Here is a 19,186-nt window from a genome sequence, read left to right as displayed (position 1 = left end):
ATTCTAGTTATTAGGAATTCCATTGTAAGACATACTGATGTCCCCCTTACTAGGCTAACAAGTATAAGGTCACAGTAAGCTGCCTGTCTGGACATAGGATCCACCAGATCATGCATGTACTTAGGTCTTTAAATCACAAGTACCAGTATGACATGGTCATAGTCCATGTGGGAGTAAATGACCTAAGATGTACCTCATTAGACTACATGAAGAGAGACATGATGGAGCTCTCTACACGTGTCCCAGGCGGGTATGAATTTAGCACTGAGTAGCATCCTACCTTCACCTATGATAATGACAAAGTACCAGTAAAAAAATTATTGACTTCAACAATTGGCTTAGTTTGCGATGTCACGACAAGAGGGTCTAATATCTTTCAGCCCAGGGTGACATGATCGACATACCAAGATGCTTTGCCAGACATGGTTTGCACTTGTCACCACTTGGTTTCAGGATACTGGCAAAAACTTGATCCATCCCCAAACTGCCTTTTTTTAGGCCATGCCATGTCGTTAAACCCTCCAACATAAAAATCACTCACAACTACCTAAAGGTATTCTACTCAGCTCTAGGATTTCAAATAAAAGACTGCACTCCCTGGAAGCACTCCTCACCCTGGAGAATGCAGACATATGTGCAGTCACAGAAACAAGGTTCAGAATCATAGAAATCACCCTGGCTATCAAAGGCTACAATGCCTTTCATACATTTTGATCCCCCTCGGGTCAGGATAAAACAAAGGGAGGAGGTGTCTTAGTATTCATAAAGGACAAGTACACTGCTAGACTGGTCCAACAACATGACTCACTTAACTACTCTATTCCCAACTAAGCATAGGTGCGACCCCCTATCATATCCTTGCTAGCTACAGATCCCCTAACATAAGTCTGGAAACCACACCTCCTGCCTAAGCCTACTAAATTTCTTAACATTCAGCCTAATACCATACTTATGGGTGATGTCAACTACCCTTCCATAAACTAGGAGACATACACTTGCTCAGAGGTTTTTGGAGTTTGTCAATGCAAACAGCCTGGAGCAACTAGTTAGCTCCTCAACTAGAGGTAAAAATATCTTAGACCTAGTAGTCATGAACATGGGGGGATAATTCTCTCTCACGTACATTAACTCCTCCCTGGTAAGATCTGACCACAAAATGATCTCCTTTGGTATTAAAACTAACCTAGAATCCCCATCAAACTCTAAACATGTTGAGAACTTTGCTAAGGCCAATTACCTCGAACTAAGTAACAGCTTATTAAACTTCCAAGCTTCTCCGAACCCAAAAGACACTGAGACCTACTCTAAGCTGTACACAAAAGCACTGTACAACCACATTCTTAGCTGCATAGAGGAAGCAGTGCCTGTCCAAGTCAAACCTAAGATTACTGGCAAAAATAAACCACCTTGGTGGATCCCTAGCATAAATAGGTATTCAACAGAAGGAAAAAAATCCTCTTCAAACCCAAGAAGGAACAGACAAATCAGTGTAAAAAGATGCTCACTAGTCTAAGCAAACAAATTAGAGAGCTGGTCAAATCTGCCAAAGCAAACTATAAGGCAAAGACAGCCTCCCAGGCGAAAGATAACCATAAGGCTTTTTTTAATTATAGAAACTGTTTTTAACCACATCTTCAGAATGGGCTATATTCTAGAGTAATGGAGGACTGCAACAGTTGTTCCTCTGTGTAAGGGTGGGGTCCATGAACTGACCTAGGGAATTACAGATCCATTAGCTTGACTAGGCTTATCTGCAAGGCCATGGAGAGAATTATCATGGACCCAATCAATAATGACATAGGAACCCTCTAAAAACTGGACCAGGTCCAATGTGGCTTTGTAAAAGGGAGGTCTTGTCTGCTCAATTTGGTGGACTTCTTTGAGAAAGTCACTACAGTCATGGATGAGGGTAAAATGGTGCACACCAGTTATCCAGACCTGGCAAAAGCTTTCGACACAATACCCACTCAGGGATCATAGATAAACTTACTGAGTTAGACATAAACCCCTACATCATCAGATGGATAGCCAACTGGACATGTGTTGTCTGGATAGGTGAATCCATTTCCATTAAAAAGTCTGTTACTAGCAGTTCCCACAGGGTTCAGTGTTGGGACCCCTCCTGTTTGGTATATACTTCTCTGAAGTGAAGGCCAAAGTTGTGGGCCTCTGGCTCATCAAGTTCATTGACAACTGTAAGCTGGGAGAAATCACTGAATCCCCAAATGATGTTGACATCCTACAAACAGGTCTAAAAATGACAAACAACTGATGCCAAAACCATGGTCTGAGACTAAATGTTAAAAAATGCATAATCATACACATTGGTAAATCAGAAATCCCTTCAAATTATAATACTGATAGCACACCCTTAAAAGTAGATTCACTGGTGAGGGACCTAGGAATACAGATAGATAGTAACCTAAACTTTGACCACCAGGTAGCTACAGTAGTGAAGGAATCCTTCTGTGTGGCTCAACTTTTAAGTAAATGCATGGCATCAAGATCAAAGGAAGTCACAGTGCCATTGCACTTGGCCTTCACCAAGCCCTCAGTCAAGTACAATGGCCCTTTCTACATGTATCCAACCAGGCACTTACACCAACTGGAGCAGCCCCAGAGGTGTCTCACTAAAAAAATACAAAGCGTAATACACATGTCTTATGCAGACTAACTAAAGGCCCTATCCCTTTACTCTGTCTCATATCATTTACTGAGAGGGAATTTATGCCTGACCTATAAGGCATTCTCTGATCCAGCCTGTGAAGATTGGGTAGAGATGAGTGAAGGAATGTGAAGATTGGTAGAGAAGGGTGAAGGCTGCCAGCCTAGCCAAATAGAATTGTGCCGATAATTCCATCATTTGTAAATATGAATGTTGAACTTAAAACAATGTGGCAACATTGCCATCTGCTATAAAGAAAGCTAAGTCAAGCATTTCTTGTTGGTCCTTTGAAATTAAAATTATTTCATCACTGCCTTTGATGTTTTACAATTCAGCTCCGGTCCGGCTAGAGGAAGGCTTCCTGCCTATTGTTTTAAGGTTAATGCTAATGACCAGAATTTACATATGGAATGTCCTTTATTGCTCTAAGTGTAAAATAATATAAATGCAGTTTCTGTGTGGCATGGGAACCAGGAAGGTGTAAAAGATGATGTAATGTTTAGCAGAACTGCAGTTTCAAATTAAACAGTGAGAACCAGAGATTATAAAGCATTTTGATCTTGGACATCAAACTTAGCACTGCCTATGCTCTTAAGTAAGTTATCTTACAAAGTGTGTTTTTTGTAGCAATAGCTAGGAAATTAGAAAAGATTAGACTAAGTGTTTTTCTGTTATGTCAGAAGTGTACTACAGAATTATTTTAAGTTTCTGTGTGATCTCTGAACTCTTGAGTAGCACTGTGGTGTAGTAGTATTGTTTTGTGTTTTTAGTATTTATTATTAAATATTTTTAAAACCTCTTAACTGCAGCTGGTTTACGTAGAGATAAGTTAAGCTCTAGAGTACATTGCATGTTTATAGAATTTACTAAGTCACTTCAAATAGACTGGACTGATTAGTCATACTTACCATTGGATAATAATATTGCACAGTAATAACTGGACACCCTTTTAAAGGCCTTTGGGTAGCTGATAATTATTAGCTGGTGGTGGCAGTAATTACTGCCGTATAGTCTGGGTAAAGGGGCACAGCTGGAGAATCTGTGTCAGCCTTTCCCAGGAGTGTCTGTGAAGTTGTATACATACTTATTTCAAAGTGTGTGTGTGTGTGTGTGTGTGTGTGTGTGTGTGTGTGTGTGTGTGTGTGTGTGTGTGTGTGTGTGTCTGTGTCAGCTACTTGGGCAGGGACACAAAACACTTGTTGGACAGAGAGGGTACTGGAGGTTAGTTTGCCAGCTAGGCTGAGATCTGGACCCTATAGCTGTGCCAGTGAGGAGTCTTATTGGGAACCTGGAGAGCAGGGGAGCAACCAGCCCCAGACTGACTGTGATCTCTATATGCACTTAAGGGAAATTGTACTTTACTGTTTGTATTTGTTATCCTTTTCTCCTATATGAGACGCACTCTCCGGTGTTATTGGTGAGGATTGAGGCTCCTTGATTGCTGGGCCAGGGCACGGGTGTCAAATATTAACTGGCAGTGGTGGGATGTCCACAGCATATATTAATTAGTTGACAAATACTAATTGGCTTGTAGTGGTGTGGGTAGAATGAATTCTGTAGCTTGTGTACAGTGATCTCTGAAGGTGTTTTGTACTCTTAAACAGCCACACAGTGAATCCTCAGAGTTCAGATCACAATTGTTTTACTTCTTTTGTTAGCTTAATTAGTCAGGGTGAGGAGGCAGCATGTCAGCAGAGGAGTATAGAAAGCTGACAAGGAGCCAGCTGGTGGAGATGTGCCAGGCTAGAGGACTGGTGCATGGAAACCTGACTAAGGCAGACCTGATTGCAGCCTTGGTTACAGCTGCATCAGAAAACAGCATCCAGGAGGACAAGCAGACTGACAGTGGAGATACAATATCCTCGGAGAATGGACAGCTCACCCTTTCTATGAATGGGCAATCAGACTGGCAGTGGAGATACAGTATCCTCGGAGAATGGACAGCTCAACCATTCTGCAGTGGACTTAAAAATCCAGCTGGAGCTAAAGACATTTGAGCTGGAGGCCAGGCATTTGGAGATAGAGGCTGAGGATAAACAGTGTCAGAGGAGGCATGAGAGAGAAATGCTGACTCTTTGCCAATCATGGAGGTAATGGGAAAGGGAGTAACTGGACCCCAGAAGCACAACAGGTCAGTAAATTTTTTCCACAATTTAAAGAGAGGGATAAATTTGATAGTTTCATTCATATGTTTGAGAGGGTATGCAAACAATATAGTGTTGACCAAAGGCAAGGGGTATGGTTCCTGACCCCCTTACCCCATGGTAAAGCTGTAAATGCATTGGCTAAAATGTCTGACATTGCATGTTCTGATTATACTGTTGTAAAAGTCACTTGTTAAAATGTTTTAAGCTAACACCTGAAATGTATAGGAAAAAGTTCCGTGAGCATAGACGCAAGGCAGATGAAAGTGTGTGTGAATATGTTGCTGAATTGAGCACGTATTTTCACAGCAGGGTGAGTGGATATCAGGTCACCACTTTTGAAGGTCTGGCAGACCTTTTGGTGAGGGAACAAGCCCTTAGCACTTTGCCTGAGGATATGATGATCTGGTTAGCAGATAGACAATGTGCTACTTCAGATGATTTGGGGAAGAAAGGAGACCTATACCTGACCAGCAGGGCAGCCCTGCACAGGAAGGGAACCCCCAGTACTGCTCACGGGTCTAAAGGAACCCATGGTGGGCAGCACAGACTGCCACAACAGAATCTGCCAGTAGCAGGGGAAGCCACTAGTCCAGGTACTTGTCCAGGAGCTAGGGTTAAATGTTTTGAATGCAACCAGTGGGGCCATGTGGCATACATGTGTCCATGGAGGCAAGGTGCGGAACCAAAGAGGAGTGAGCCAGTAAGTGGGAAAGACAAAATGCCAATAGTAAGTTGTCTTGAGACAACAGGGGTATTAAACTACCATCCTGAAGATGTCCTGAGAGGGAAGGATTTGGATGAGGCAGTACCATGTGCTTATGCAGTTACATGCGGTCAGGCTTGGAGACAAGTAGGTAAGTCTGGTAGCCTAGGGTTGACCCAGACAGACTGCATGCTTGCGGCCAGGACTGGTGAGGTGGTTACTTCAGGGAGAGAGCTACTCTGTAGCAGTGAAACTGAAGGTGAGCCACAGCTGCTTGTGGGTACTGATGGTCCCTTGGAGAAAGTGACTGCAAACGTAGTGGTGAGTAGTAGTGACAAGGCTGACAGTGAGGTGCCACTGTCAGAGGATGCCAGACTTCCTGTGGAAGGGGAGTTGAGAAGGGTTACAAGGAGAGAGTTGAGGCAGGCTCAGCTCACAGACCCTACATTGCAAGGCCTGAGGCAGGTAGCTAGGGAGGCACCTGATTCTCAAGGGAAGGGGGAATCTGTATACTGGGACAAAGGGTTACTATACAGAGAGTAGACCCCTCTGGGAGGGCTAGAAGGTGAGAGAATACAACATTTGGTAGTGCCTAGAGCCTACCATCTGCTGTTTCTAGCCATAGTCCATGATATTCTCTTTGCAGGACATATGGGCATAAAACGTACAAAGAGATGTCTTATCAAAACTTCTATTGGACTGAAATTTCCAGAGATGTAACAGGGTACTGCAGGACCTGTGAGCAGTGTCAAAAGGTAGGCAAGGCAGGAGGCAAGGTGAGAGCTCCTTTGATGCCTTTGCCTGTGATTGAAAAGCCATTTCAGAGGGTAGCTATGGATATTGTGGGTCCTCTGAGTACCCCAAGTTCCACAGGGAAAAAGTATATCCTAGTGGTAGTGGATTATGATACACAATACCATAAGGCAGTAGCTTTGTCCTCCATTGAGGAAGAGAAGGTGGCAAATGCTTTGTTAGAGATTTTCAGCAGGGTAGGTTTCCCAAAAGAAATACTGTCTGACAGAGGTGCCGATTTCATTTCAGACCTGCTAGCTTGTCTGTGGAAGTCCTGTGGGGTGAAGCACATGAAGACCACCCCCTACCATCCCCAGACTAATGGTCTTGTTGAGAGGTTAAACTCTGCAATCAGGTCCACGCTACAGGCATTTGCAGATCAGTTTAAGAGGGAGTGGGACAAATATATGCCTCATCTGTTGTTTGCTTACAGAGAGGTTCCCCAGGAATCCACAGTTTTTTTTACCCTTTGAGTTTCTGTATGGGCATAGGGTGAGGGGACCTCTAGATTTAATTTGAGATGAGTGGACGGTGAGTGTGAGACTCACAAGAAGTCTGTTGTGGCATATGTCCTAAACCTCAGGACAAAGCTCAGGGAACTCATGGGCTTGGCCCAGGAGAACCTGGCAGAAGCCCAACAACAGAAAAAGGTGTGGTATGACAGGAATGCTCAAGCTAGAGAGTATGCTGTGGGGCAGCAGGTAATAGTTCTCATTCCTGTCAGACACAACAAGCTGCAAGCAGCGTGGGAGGGTCCCTACAAGGTGGTACAAAAGATAAGTGATGTTAACTACATGGTGGAAGTGCTAGGCAGATGGCAGGGGCACAAATTGTACCATGTTAACATGATGAAACCTTACCATGATAGGGAGGCCCTTGTGCTGAGCATTTGCAGTGGATTGCAGGAGGAGTCTGAGGGAGATCTGGGGACTGATCTCCTCAGTGAGGCTTGAGTTGACACTTTGGTGGAAGGGGTAGCAATGTCCCAGCAGCTATCTCCTACCCAGGTTTCAGAAATCCAAGCAGTGTTGCAGGAATTTGGGGACATGTTCACTGGGAAACCAGGGTGCACCCACCTGGTGCAGCCCCAGGTGGATACAGGACCCCGAATGCCTATTAGGCAGGCCCCTTATAGGGTGCCTGAGAGAGTAAGGTAGACACTGAGGGAGGAGGTACAGAAGATGTTGGAACTAGGGGTGATTTAAGAGTCCACCAGTCCCTGGGCCTCCCCAGTGGTGCTGGTGCCAAAGAAGGGTGGCAGCACCAGGTTCTATGGGGACTACAGGAAATTAAATAGTCACACAAAGTCGGATGTTTACTCCATGCCTAGGACAGATGAGGCCCTAGATCAGCTGGGTGGGGCTAAGTATCTTACAACCATTGGTCTTACCAAGGGTTACTGGGAGGTGCCCTTGACTCCCAGTGCTAGAGAGAAGTCAGCCTTTGTGACTCCTTTTGGCTTGTATGAGTTCACCAAGATGCCCTTTGGGATGAAGAATGCCCCAGAGACTTTCCAAAGGCTGGCAAATAATATCCTAGCAGGAGCAGGAGGGTTTGCCTTTGCTTACCTAGATGATATTGCCATCTACAGCCATTCCTAGCCAGAGTACCTTCAGCATGTCAGGGAGGTGTTGGGCAGATGACAGAGGGCAGGGTTGACCATTAAGCTGAGCAATTTTCAGGTGGGTATGGCAGAGGTCTCTTTTCTAGGACATAGAGAGGGGAGTGGTAAGATAAGGCCAGAACCTGCCAAAGTGGAAGCTATTCAGACATGACCTGCACCTGTTACTAAAAAGCTGGTGAGGGCATTCATAGGGACAGCATGGTACTACAGAAAGTTCACCCCTTGTTATAGTACCATTGCTGCTTCCCTCACAGACCTGACAAGGAAGAACAGGCCAAATAAGGTAGTGTGGACCCCAGCATGTCAGCAGGCATTCCAAAAGCTTAAGGAAGCTTTGGGAGGACCCCCTGCATTAGCCAGTCCAAATTACAGCAAAGAATTTGTTGCGCAAGTGGATGCTTCTAACCATGGGTTGGGGGCTGTACTTAGTCAGATTTCTTCAGAGGGAGAAGAGCACCCAGTGGTTTATCTCAGTCGTAAGCTCCAACCCAGAGAGGAATGCTATGCAGCTGTAGAAAAGGAATGTCTAGCCATTGTGTGGGCACTGCAGAAACTTCAACCTTATCTGTATGGAAGAGAATTCACTGTAATGACAGATCACAACCCCCTAATATGGTTAAACAGAGCCAGCCAGCAAAATGCCAAGTTGCTAAGATGGAGCCTGGGGTTGCAGGCATATGACATGTCAGTGCAGCACTGCAGTGGGATTAGCAATGCCAATGCAGATGGGCTCTCAAGACAGGGAATAGGGTGAGGTACACTCAGATAGACCTAACCCTCTCAAGTGGCGTTTATCAAGGGTCACTTGAAAAACTAGCTTGAGATCTCCAGGGGGAGAGATGTGAAGATTGGGTAGAGATGGGTGATGAAATGTGAAGACTTTTAGAGAGGGTGAAGGCTGCCAGCCTAGCCAGATATAATTGTGCAGATAATTCTATCATTTGTAAATATGAATGTTGAACTTAAAACAATGTGGCAACATTGCCATCTACCGTAAAGAAAGCTAAGTCAAGCATTTCATGTTGGTTCTTTGAAATTAAAATTATTTCATCACTGCCTTTGATGTTTTACAATTCGGCTCTGGTCTGGCTAGAGGAAGGCTTCCTGCCTATTGTTTTAAGGCTAAAGTTAATGACCAGAATTTACATGTGGAATGTCCTTTATTGTTCTAAGTGTAAAAGAATGGAAATGCAGTTTCTGTGTGGCCTGGGAACCACAAAGGTGTAAAAGATGATGTAATGTTTTAGCAGAACAGCAGTTTCAATTTAAACAGTGAGAACCAGAAATTATGAAGCATTTTGATCTTGGTTCATAGGTTCATAGGTTGGTACTAGGCTATCAGCCCTAGGGCCTATACAAGCCTAGCCATAACAATTCCCTGGATATTTCTTACCACATTATTTACTTTCCTGGACCCCTGTCTAGCAGGGTGACTGACGTGATCCCTGGGGTGAATTTCCTTTCTCCCATCCAATCGTCAAGGTTCCTCTTGAAGAGGTCCAAAGAGGCACTCTGCTTCACATGTATGGGCACTATATTCGAGAGTCTGTGGAGTCTCTGGGTCAGGAACCTATCCCTACAGCATGTTTTGTTTATTGTGATGACAAGGTTTAGATCCCTTGAGCGTGTAGCTCTGAGGGATTGGGATTTCTTTAAGTGTAGCGTGTCCAACAGCTCTGGGTTTGACATGGCCTTGTATGTTAAGCAGAGATCGCCTCTGAGTAGACGATATGCTGAGTATAGCTGGAGTTTTTTAAGGCGGTCAGCGTAGGGCATCTGCTTTAGGCCTGTGATTCTTTTAGTGAGGTATTTCTGAGGCCTTTCCAGTTGTTGCAGATGTCTTGAGAGGTACACACCAAATGGGGCGTTGTATTCTATAATGGGTCTAATGAGGGATGAGTACAGTGGGACAATGACCTCCTTTTTTCTGGATGAAAAGCCCTTCGTGATGAGGTGTGCCACATAGAAGGATTTCCTGACTGTTGTGGCGATGTGGTTATCGAAGGTGAGACCACTGTCCACCTGTGTCCCTAAGTCTCTTATCACACTTTCTGTGTTTAGTGTACTGCCACCTATATGGTAATTCATGGATACATGTTTTTTCCCAAAGGGGATAAAATCACAAGACAATACTACTACACCACAGTGCTACTCAAGAGTTCAGAGATCACACAGAAACTTAAAATAATTCCGCAGTACAGTTCTGACATAACAGAAAAACACTTAGTCCAATCTTTTCTAATTTCTAATTTCCAGAAAAAAGGAGAAATCTAACTCAGCACTGCCTATGCTCTTAAGTAAATTATCTTAGAAGTGTGTTTTCTTGTAGCAATAGCTAGGAAATTAGAAAAGATTGGACTAAGTGTTTTTCTGTTATGTCAGAACTGTACTACGGAATTATTTTAAGTTTCTGTGTGATCTCTGAACTCTTGAGTAGCACTGTGGTGTAGTAGTATTGTCTTGTGATTTTAGTATTTATTATTAAATATTTTTAAAACCTTTTAACTGTGGCTGGTTTGTGTAGAGATAAGTTAAGCTCTAGAGTACACTGCATATTTATAGAGTTTACTTTCTAAGTCACTCCAAATAAGCCTTGACTGATTAGTCACACTTTCCATTGGATAATAATATTGCACAGTAATAATTGGACACCATTTTAAGGGTCTTTGGATAGCTGATAATTATTAGCTGGTGGTGGCAGTAATTACTACCGTATAGTCTGGGTAAAGGGGCACAGCTGGAGAATCTGTGTCAGCCTTTCCAAGGAGTATCTGTGAAGTTGTATAAATACTTATCTCAAAGTGTGTGTGTGTGTGTTTGTGTGTGTGTGTGTGTGTGTGTGTATGTGTGTGTGTGTGTGTGTGTGTGTGTGTGTGTGTGTGTGTGTGTGTGTGTGTGTGTGTGTGTGTGTGTGTGGGTGTGTCAGCTACTTGGGCAGAGACACGAAGCACTGGTTGGACAAAGAGGGCACTGGAGGTTAGCTTGCCAGCTAGGCAGAGATCTGAACCCTATAGCTGTGCCAGTGAGGAGTCTTATTGGGGACTTAGAGAGCAGGGGAGCAACCAGCCCCAGACTGACTGTGATCTCTGTTTGCACTTATGGGAAATTGTACTTTACTGTGTGTATTTGTTATCCTTTCCTCCTATATGAGACACCCTCTCTGGTGTTAGTGGTGAGGATTGAGGCTCCTTCATTGCTGGGCCAGGACACAGGCATTACACAGCCCTGATGAAAATGTATATTTGCAAGAAAATTTATACAATGGTAACATGTTCCATGGACCTGAACCTTATTTCTGACTCTAATGATGGAGAGACAGATTCATATCCCAAGGCTGCTTCATCTATGGAATAAACTTCCCATTTTTGTAAAACAAAGCATGCCCCTCACTTTCTTCTAAAACAATTTAGATAAATGGATGGGGACTTGTAAATTCACTCCTGGGGTACTGCCCATGTCCCTTATCGACAGAGGCAGTGAGTAAAATGACTTAGGGCTCCAACACACAAAGAACCACTACAATACTACTACACCATCCCATAGCTGGGGAATTAAGATATAATACTGTCATATCCTGGGTATTATTGGCTAGGTTTGTAAAGGCTAGTTTGTGCCATTAGCCAAGTAATCACCTATGAACAATGGACCAGGTAAAATCATTATCATAATGTAATAGCATTAAACACAGACAGGGTATAGAGGGGAAGTCACTCAATCATCTTGAAGTTATCCATACAATAAGATCTGGAAGGGGGCTGCAGGGATGGGAGGTTGAATTGGATGAAAATCAAACAACTTCTATCTATTGTTATGGTAAGTACATAACTTTCATATCTATTATTGTCTATTTTTGTCTGATTCAACATATAGAACAGATTCAAAAGCTGTCTTATAGGATGCAGATGGTGGAGCCAAAAGAAGATCAAGATCTGGACTGTACATCCAGCTTAGAGTGAGTAGCAATGGTATGCACAGTGGACCTGGACTGTACATCCAGCTTGGAGTGAGTAACAGTGGTATGCACAGTGGACCAAGTCACTGCTGTACAGATGTCATCAACTGGTAGTCACTTTGAAAAGGCTGTAGAGGTAGTCATTGCTCTTCTAGAATGGATCTTAGGTTTGGACTGCAACTGCAAGTCCAAATATGCATGGGCAAAAGAGATGTAATTCGATAATCATGTGGACAGAGTAACTTTCATAACAGCATTTTTAAGTCTAGCTTTAGAGTACGCAAAAAAAGTTGATCAGATTTTAAAATTTTTTATTTGATGCAGATAGAATCTGAGTTGGTGATGTACATCTAACATGTGGAGAACGTATTCCACTTTGACTGAAAACTCAGGAAAAAAACATGGGTAACTCTATAGATTGATTTAAGTTAGTTAGGGATGCTACCTTTGGGACGAAGGATGGATTAGTTTGTAGAAAGACCTGATCCTTGTGGAAAACTAACTATAGAGGTTACATGAGACAGCCTGTAACTCTGAAAATCATCTTATTGAGGTGATAGCAACTAAGAAAATTGTCTTCCAACTCAGAAATGTAATATCTACAGTAGCCACAGGTTCAAAGGGAGGTTTAGTTTGGGCCTGGAGATAGAAATAATAATATCCCATGGAGGTACTGGATCCCTAGTGGGGATACACATTAGACATGTCAAAGGCTTTCAAAATTTAAAAAAAAAAGCCACAGAAGCATTATTTTGTCCAGTGCAAAAGTTGGAAACTGCAGCCATCTGAACGTTGATGGTAGAATAGCTAGGTCCTTGCAGAAAGAGTTCAGCTAAGAAGTCCAAGACTGAAGAATGGGGACAGAGAAAGGGTCCAAGCCCTAGGATGCTGCTCAAAATGAAAACATTTTTCTAGTTACTGCTGTAGATCTTCTTTGTAGTACGTTTCTAGGCTGATATTATATCAACTACATTATTTGGACGGCTGGCATATCTGACTACAGTTAAAACTGGAGGAACTAAGAAGTTAGTTTTATGGTATTCTGATCTGGTGGAGGCAGTCCAAACAGGTGAAAAAGGAAGATCTGTATATTGATCCAGCATCTATGGCAGATGTACTAGTAGAGGTCACAGAAAGGGGAACCAAGTCTTTTGGAGCCAAAAGGGGGCAATGAACATTATTTTGTCCTTGCACCATTTGGCTTTCTGAATGAATTTGCTCATGAGGGGTAATGGGGGAAAGACATACAGAAGCCCAGAGAGCCATTTGTAGATTAGAGATCCCTTGGTGATTGATCATGTGGATGGATCAGGGCACAATAACTGCTACATTTGTTGTTGAGGTAGGAGGCAAATATATTGCAGCAAGGTTGGCCCCAGCAGCTGAAAATTAGTGTTGCCACTGCTGGATTGACAGATCACTCATGAGGAGCTAGAATAGTCCTGCTCAACTTGACTGGCAGAACACTGGAACACCCTGGAATGTGCATTGCTATCAGAAAACACTGAAGACATCGCCCACTGTCAAACCCTCATGGCATCTCGACACAGGGGATAGAAAAGGGTTCTTCCTTGTTTGTTGAGGTATTGCACCACAGCCATATTGTCGGACTGCATGGAGATCATTCTCTTGGGGAGGGCATCCTGGAAAGCTTGCAACATGATGAAGATCACCCTCATCTCCAAGACATTGATGTGAAGATTAACTTCTAAATTTGACCACATACCTTGGAACATTCTCCCTTCAACATGCCCCCTCCACCCTAGAAGGGAGGCATCTGTGGTCACTACTGCTGTTGGGGTGAATGGATGAAAGGGACATCCTTGTGTTATTGAGGGTGAGGTCATCCACCATTCAATGTGCTGTCTGCAAATTCTTGTGAGACAAATCCTGACATGCAAAGGGTGAAATTTCTGAGACCAGTGAAATGCCAGTGCCCACTGAAGAATTCACATGTGGTAACAAGCCATGGGAATCATTAATACACAGAAGCCATGACACCTACAAGACAAAGTATCAAGGTGGGGATGATGTAACACCTGTGAGGACATTTGACATAGGGAACATACTCTGGGATCTGGAAGAGTAACAATTTGAAGAGTAGTATTGAGGTGGCATCTGATAAACTCTGTTGTGTTGGAAGAAACTGACACTAGTGAAAGTTCACTGATATGCCTAGATCCCATAAGCACTGGAAGAGAAGGTCCAAGTGACATACCAGAAGACACTTGGATGTAGCAGTTAAGAGCCGATCATCTAGGTAGGGCAAAACTTGGATCCTGAGCATAAAGAAGTGTGCTGCCACCACTGCCATTATCTTGGTGAATACCGTGGGGGCTGCAATAAGACCAAACAGCAGGACTCTGAACTGGTAATGATTGTCTCCCAGCTGGAAATGGAGAAACCTCCTGGACTTCTTTTCTATCTTCACATGACAGTAAGCATCTTGGAGATCTACTGAGCACATCTAATCTCCCTTCCTCAGCAGAGGCAGTATGGACTGAGCTGTGACCAGCCAGAATTTTGCCTGTTTTACAAATTGGTTGAGATGGCGGTGATCCAAAATGTGTCTTAGGTCCCCCGTTTTTGTTGGAACTAAATAGAACCTCGAGTAGACTCCTGGTCCTAGTTGGTCTTTGGAGAGAGGTGGATTGCTCTTTTTTTCTAGCAGCTTCAAAATTTCCAGTACTGCTGCTTCTTGTTGATTGGGTGGAACATCAGGAATCACCTTTTTCTTGCAGAAGGACAAGAAAAGGGAATGGAATAGCCTCTGGAAATTATGTTTTGCACTCATTTGTCACTTGTTAATTTTAGCCAGGCTTGGGGATGCAGTAATAAGCATCTCCCAACTGCCTCCAGAGTACAGCAGTCGGGCACACCTTCAGAGAAGTTGATAGGTCCTCTCAGTAAAGGGACTGCGGAAGCCTTGATTATGCAATCTGCCTCTGCCTCATAGGCAACATCCATTAGGATTCCCACTCCCTTTGCCACAAGGAGGTCTATCACCAGAAGACTCCTGGTAAGGACTCTGTGACTTGCAAAACCACATCTTTGCCCACCCTCTGGTTCCTGGATAGGACCTTTGAGGAGCAGAAAAACAGATGCCTACTGCATATAGAGTCTTACCATCCTGTTGACTCCAGGTCAAGCTGTCCTTAACTTTAGGTCCAAAAAGTGTGGAGCTGTTATAAGAAGCATTAATGAAGGACGTCCTAATGTCTTAAAGCCTTCCACAAAATCACAAAGATGCATACAGGCATGTCATCTGACTGTAAAACCTGGGCCTGCCACTCTGTTCAAGGCATTGGCTGCATTGGATATGACACACATGGTTACATTCAAAGTTGACTGTAGAGTTGAAAGGTGGATGTCCACAGTCTTTTGGACATCCACAGGCAAAACTCCAGAAACAGACTTAGAAATTTCTTTAGTCAAGTCCCTGAGAAGTCTGATAACATGAACAAGATGGTTCACTGACCTAAGTACAAAGGTTGCCAACGTGTATGTCCATTTCCCAAATCTGTCCAATGCCCTAGACTCCCTGTTAGGTGGATGGACAAAGAAACTCTCCTTAGACAATTCCTTCTTTGTGGCTGCTGTTACAGCCATGGCATCCACCAGGGGATCTTTACACCAGTGTTTCCTGTCTTTGGGAGCTTGCAAAATTATGTCCATTTTTTTCTGGGGGGGGGGGTGCCACCACATCAGGGTCTTTCCAAGCCCATTGCACCATAAGGTCAACCAATGGATCAGTGGGTGGTACCACTGATGTCAATGTTGAGCCAGATCCAAAGGCTTCCAGAAATGCAGATTTGTCAGGAGAGCGATCTTCAGTGGATCACCCCCCTCTATGTTTCATAAGTTCAAGAATTTCACCAAAGGTGAAGTCCTCTGAAGGAGACCTGGGTAAATCTTTGCCTTCATCCAAATCTGTATTCTACATGAGAGACTCACCTTCATCCAAATCTGTATTCTGCATGACAGACTCTGGGGAGGAGTTTATGTGCTTTCACTTGCACTTCTGCTTCTTGTGAACCAATTCAGCTGGGTAGACACAGGGTTCAGAATCAGAATGGGAGCTAAAGCATCAAGTAGTTCTAGAAGTCTGTGGTGCTGACTGTCCCTGCCTGGCAGGATGACAGGAAAAAAGAAGTTACAGGATCCAGTTGAGATTTGGGTGGACTCAACTTAGAGAAAGTGTATTCTGTTTGGGAAAACCCAACATCTTTTCAACTACCTTGAAGGCTGAAGCTGCCTCTGGAGCTGAGGATCTCTCTGGATACAAAGAAGAGAGAGGAACCCCTACTCTTGGCATCCACAGTCCCAAAGCAGGCCTCGGACCAGAGCTGTCTCGTGCTGAGGCCCCCAAGGGAAGAGATGGCTCAGAGACTCTCAGAGTTAAACTCTTCCCCCTGGAGGTCAGCACAGACACTGCAGTTTCACGTCCCTTCCAAGTCTGAGGGCATCGAAGTCTAGAGATATAGGGAAGCTACTGTTATCAAAGTATAAGGAAATGCCAATGTCTAAGGAGAACTTCAGAATGGGGTGGATCCAGAACTGTCAGAACCAAGGGATGGACCACAACAGGTGAAAGAAGTGGCAGGGTAGAATGACCAGTGGTCTGTATGGTCCCAGGGGACAGTACTGACAAACCCCCAAACTGAATCTGTGGCTTCAAGAGCTTTCTCATCATCCTGTCAACATTGTACTCTGTGAGGCACTGAGATGATTGGAGAAGATCTGGAGTATCTTTTCTCCTTTAAGACTGGAGAGTACAATCCCGGGCTCACCAGTTCTGGAAAAGAACAGGCAAGAGAGCAGATGATCGGGACCAAGAGGCTGTCAGTTTCGATCCCCTAGCTGATTTGGATGTGAGTCCAACTAGAACTGACAGATCCGAGGATTATTTAGATATTAAAAGAGATTTGTCCTTCTCCTTTTTTTTAAGTTTAGCTTTATCTTTGTCTTTCTCCTTATCCTTGTTTGGGGGCTTGTCTGAAGAATGAGCCCTGCCTTGCTTCTTAGCAGGAGAAACAGAAGTGGAAGGCCCAGAAGAAGTAGTCCCTGTATGTAGAGGGAGAAGTCCCTTCACCACCAATTTGTCATGTCAAGCCTGTAAAGCTTTAGTGCTAAAGAAGGCTCACGAAAAGCACCGTGTGTCCGAATGGGCAGCACCTACTCAATAAACATATAAGCTGTGGGGGTCCTGAGGGGGCAATTTATGCCCACAATCTGAACATTTCTTAAAGCCTTGAGATTCAGTTGTGATGAAACCAGAAATTTAGTTGGAAAAAACACCAGACAAAAAAAAAAAAAAAATACCACATGGTAATATCAAATATCATAGTCAAAATTCTAAACTCTCTAAACAGCAATAAATTGTAATAAGCAGCAATAAATAGAAATTAACAGCAACAACCACTATCCTTAAAACTATTTCTAAGAACTATTTTTAAGAAGATGCTAACCTAACAAATGTTCTAAACCATTATAAACGCACCACTAGAATAACATATATCTATAAAAGATGCCAAACTTTTGGGAAACATCTCTCCCAGCAGAGGAGGAGTAAGGTATAAAAGTATAAAGATAGTTAACTATGTTGTGAAATTCGAAAACTTTCTAAAGGATACAAGAGCCCTCAAAATATGTCTGCATAAATCAGGCAGCAAAACAGATTTGAATGCAGTACAGGGAATTATTGGTAGGGGAGGAGTCAAAGCCCCAGAACCAAGGAAACTTCAGATTCAGTGCTGAGGTAGGATCCACTCGGATCTGATATCCCATATTGAATCGGTCAAAAAATCACAACATTGGATCCCAGAATTAAGACCAGAACCTCTCCACAAAATATCCATTCAAGTATCAATAAGGTAGCTGCGGATCCAGAGCTTTCTACACAGGATTCTGAAAATAACTTAAAATAATGAAGGGCGAGAGTGAAAGAACCAACAGTGTATGTGGTGGGAGGCCCAGGCATGCATAACCTCTGGTAGAACAGTACACTAGTCAAGAAAAAGAGATCTCTGGTGAGAAAAGGAATCCTTGCAGTACCTTAAACTTAACTGTCAGAGGGAACAGAAGCAGATGAGAGCAAGGGGCAAGCCTGGTTAGCCTCAATTACATCAAGGTCAACAGGAGAGTAGAGGCCACAGATGATCCCAAAGAACACAGATGGAATCAAGGTTGACCTTGTAGCTGTCAACATCTACCTCCATGGATATATGTCAAACCTGAGAGGATGTCAGGGTTGATAAGGTAGAGATCGAACCCCACAGGGATCAAGGTTGACCCCACTGAGGCAATGACTAAGTGTGGAGGAACTTTCAGTCCCAAGAACATCTCGGGGATACGAAACGCAAAGGCTGACATTGTTGAGGATGCACTTGTAGACTCAGGTTGGGACAGTTAAAGTTGAAACCAACGGCATTGAGGTTGATTCCGTTGAGACCAAGGTTGACCCCTGAAGGAATCTGTAGATAACTAAGGAATTATCAGTATGAATGAAGTCAAGGTGGAGGCCAACAATATAGATGTCAACCCTAACAAAGCAATGGTTAATCCTGGTGGGACCAGCTGACCCCTAATGGGAAAATGATTACAGGAATATCTACCAAAGACATAAGCAGACAAGAAAAAAACACAGCATCTAGCAACTGCGGTCATATTATAGGAAGGTATCAACCCTGAGGAAGCCTTAAACATGAATAATGCAAAAAGATAGACCCAATGCCAATTGTAAAGGATCCAACTGCCACTGCACCTGAAACAGGGCTGGTGAGAAGAGCAGGAGCAAGCCACCGGCTGAAAATCGACCAAAGAAAAAAGCATACAGACTCAGTACTGGTCCTTAAGTTTCAAGTTTGCAATCAAAAGAGCAAAAAACAAAGTCTCAAATCCAGACCAAAGATCAGGCAATGGGAAAAAAACATTTCCGACAATCTAACAGATCAGGTCTGGTGAGAAGGACTGAGGTCATTGGTTAGTATATATTGGACCACTTCAGGCACATTTGCCAGAGAAGCTAGACATATGGAAAATACAGAAAGCCAAACAATAATAAAATTTACATGTTCCAGACAGACAGAAGGTTACTAATCAGAGTCAAGTTAATAAATAAATGTCAACTAACATAGATATACTCTTTTAAGGGTGATTCTGCATCAGGATAAGATAGGGCATGTCTTAGCATAAAACAAAACTGCTTTAAGCCAGAGTAAAAGGAGGGAGCTACATAACTCAGAAATATTAACCAGCACAGATACAATGTGTATACAGACTACATCTCAAAAATGCTCAAAAA

General features: G+C 43.4%; 1 protein-coding gene across 1 annotated transcript in view; it reads right to left on the bottom strand.

Moving 5' to 3' along the window:
- Positions 1-19,186, bottom strand: part of VWA3B (von Willebrand factor A domain containing 3B) — a 2,054,405-nt gene that overhangs the window by 1,248,477 nt on the left and 786,742 nt on the right. The gene's annotated exons all lie outside the window — the stretch shown is intronic.

Source organism: Protopterus annectens, chromosome 5.part0 (assembly GCF_019279795.1).
Source record: "Protopterus annectens isolate FY-2018-M chromosome 5.part0, PAN1.0, whole genome shotgun sequence".
NCBI lineage: Eukaryota > Metazoa > Chordata > Ceratodontiformes > Protopteridae > Protopterus > Protopterus annectens.
Note: the sequence above shows the minus strand (reverse complement) of the source record. Positions and strands in the feature narration are given on the sequence as shown.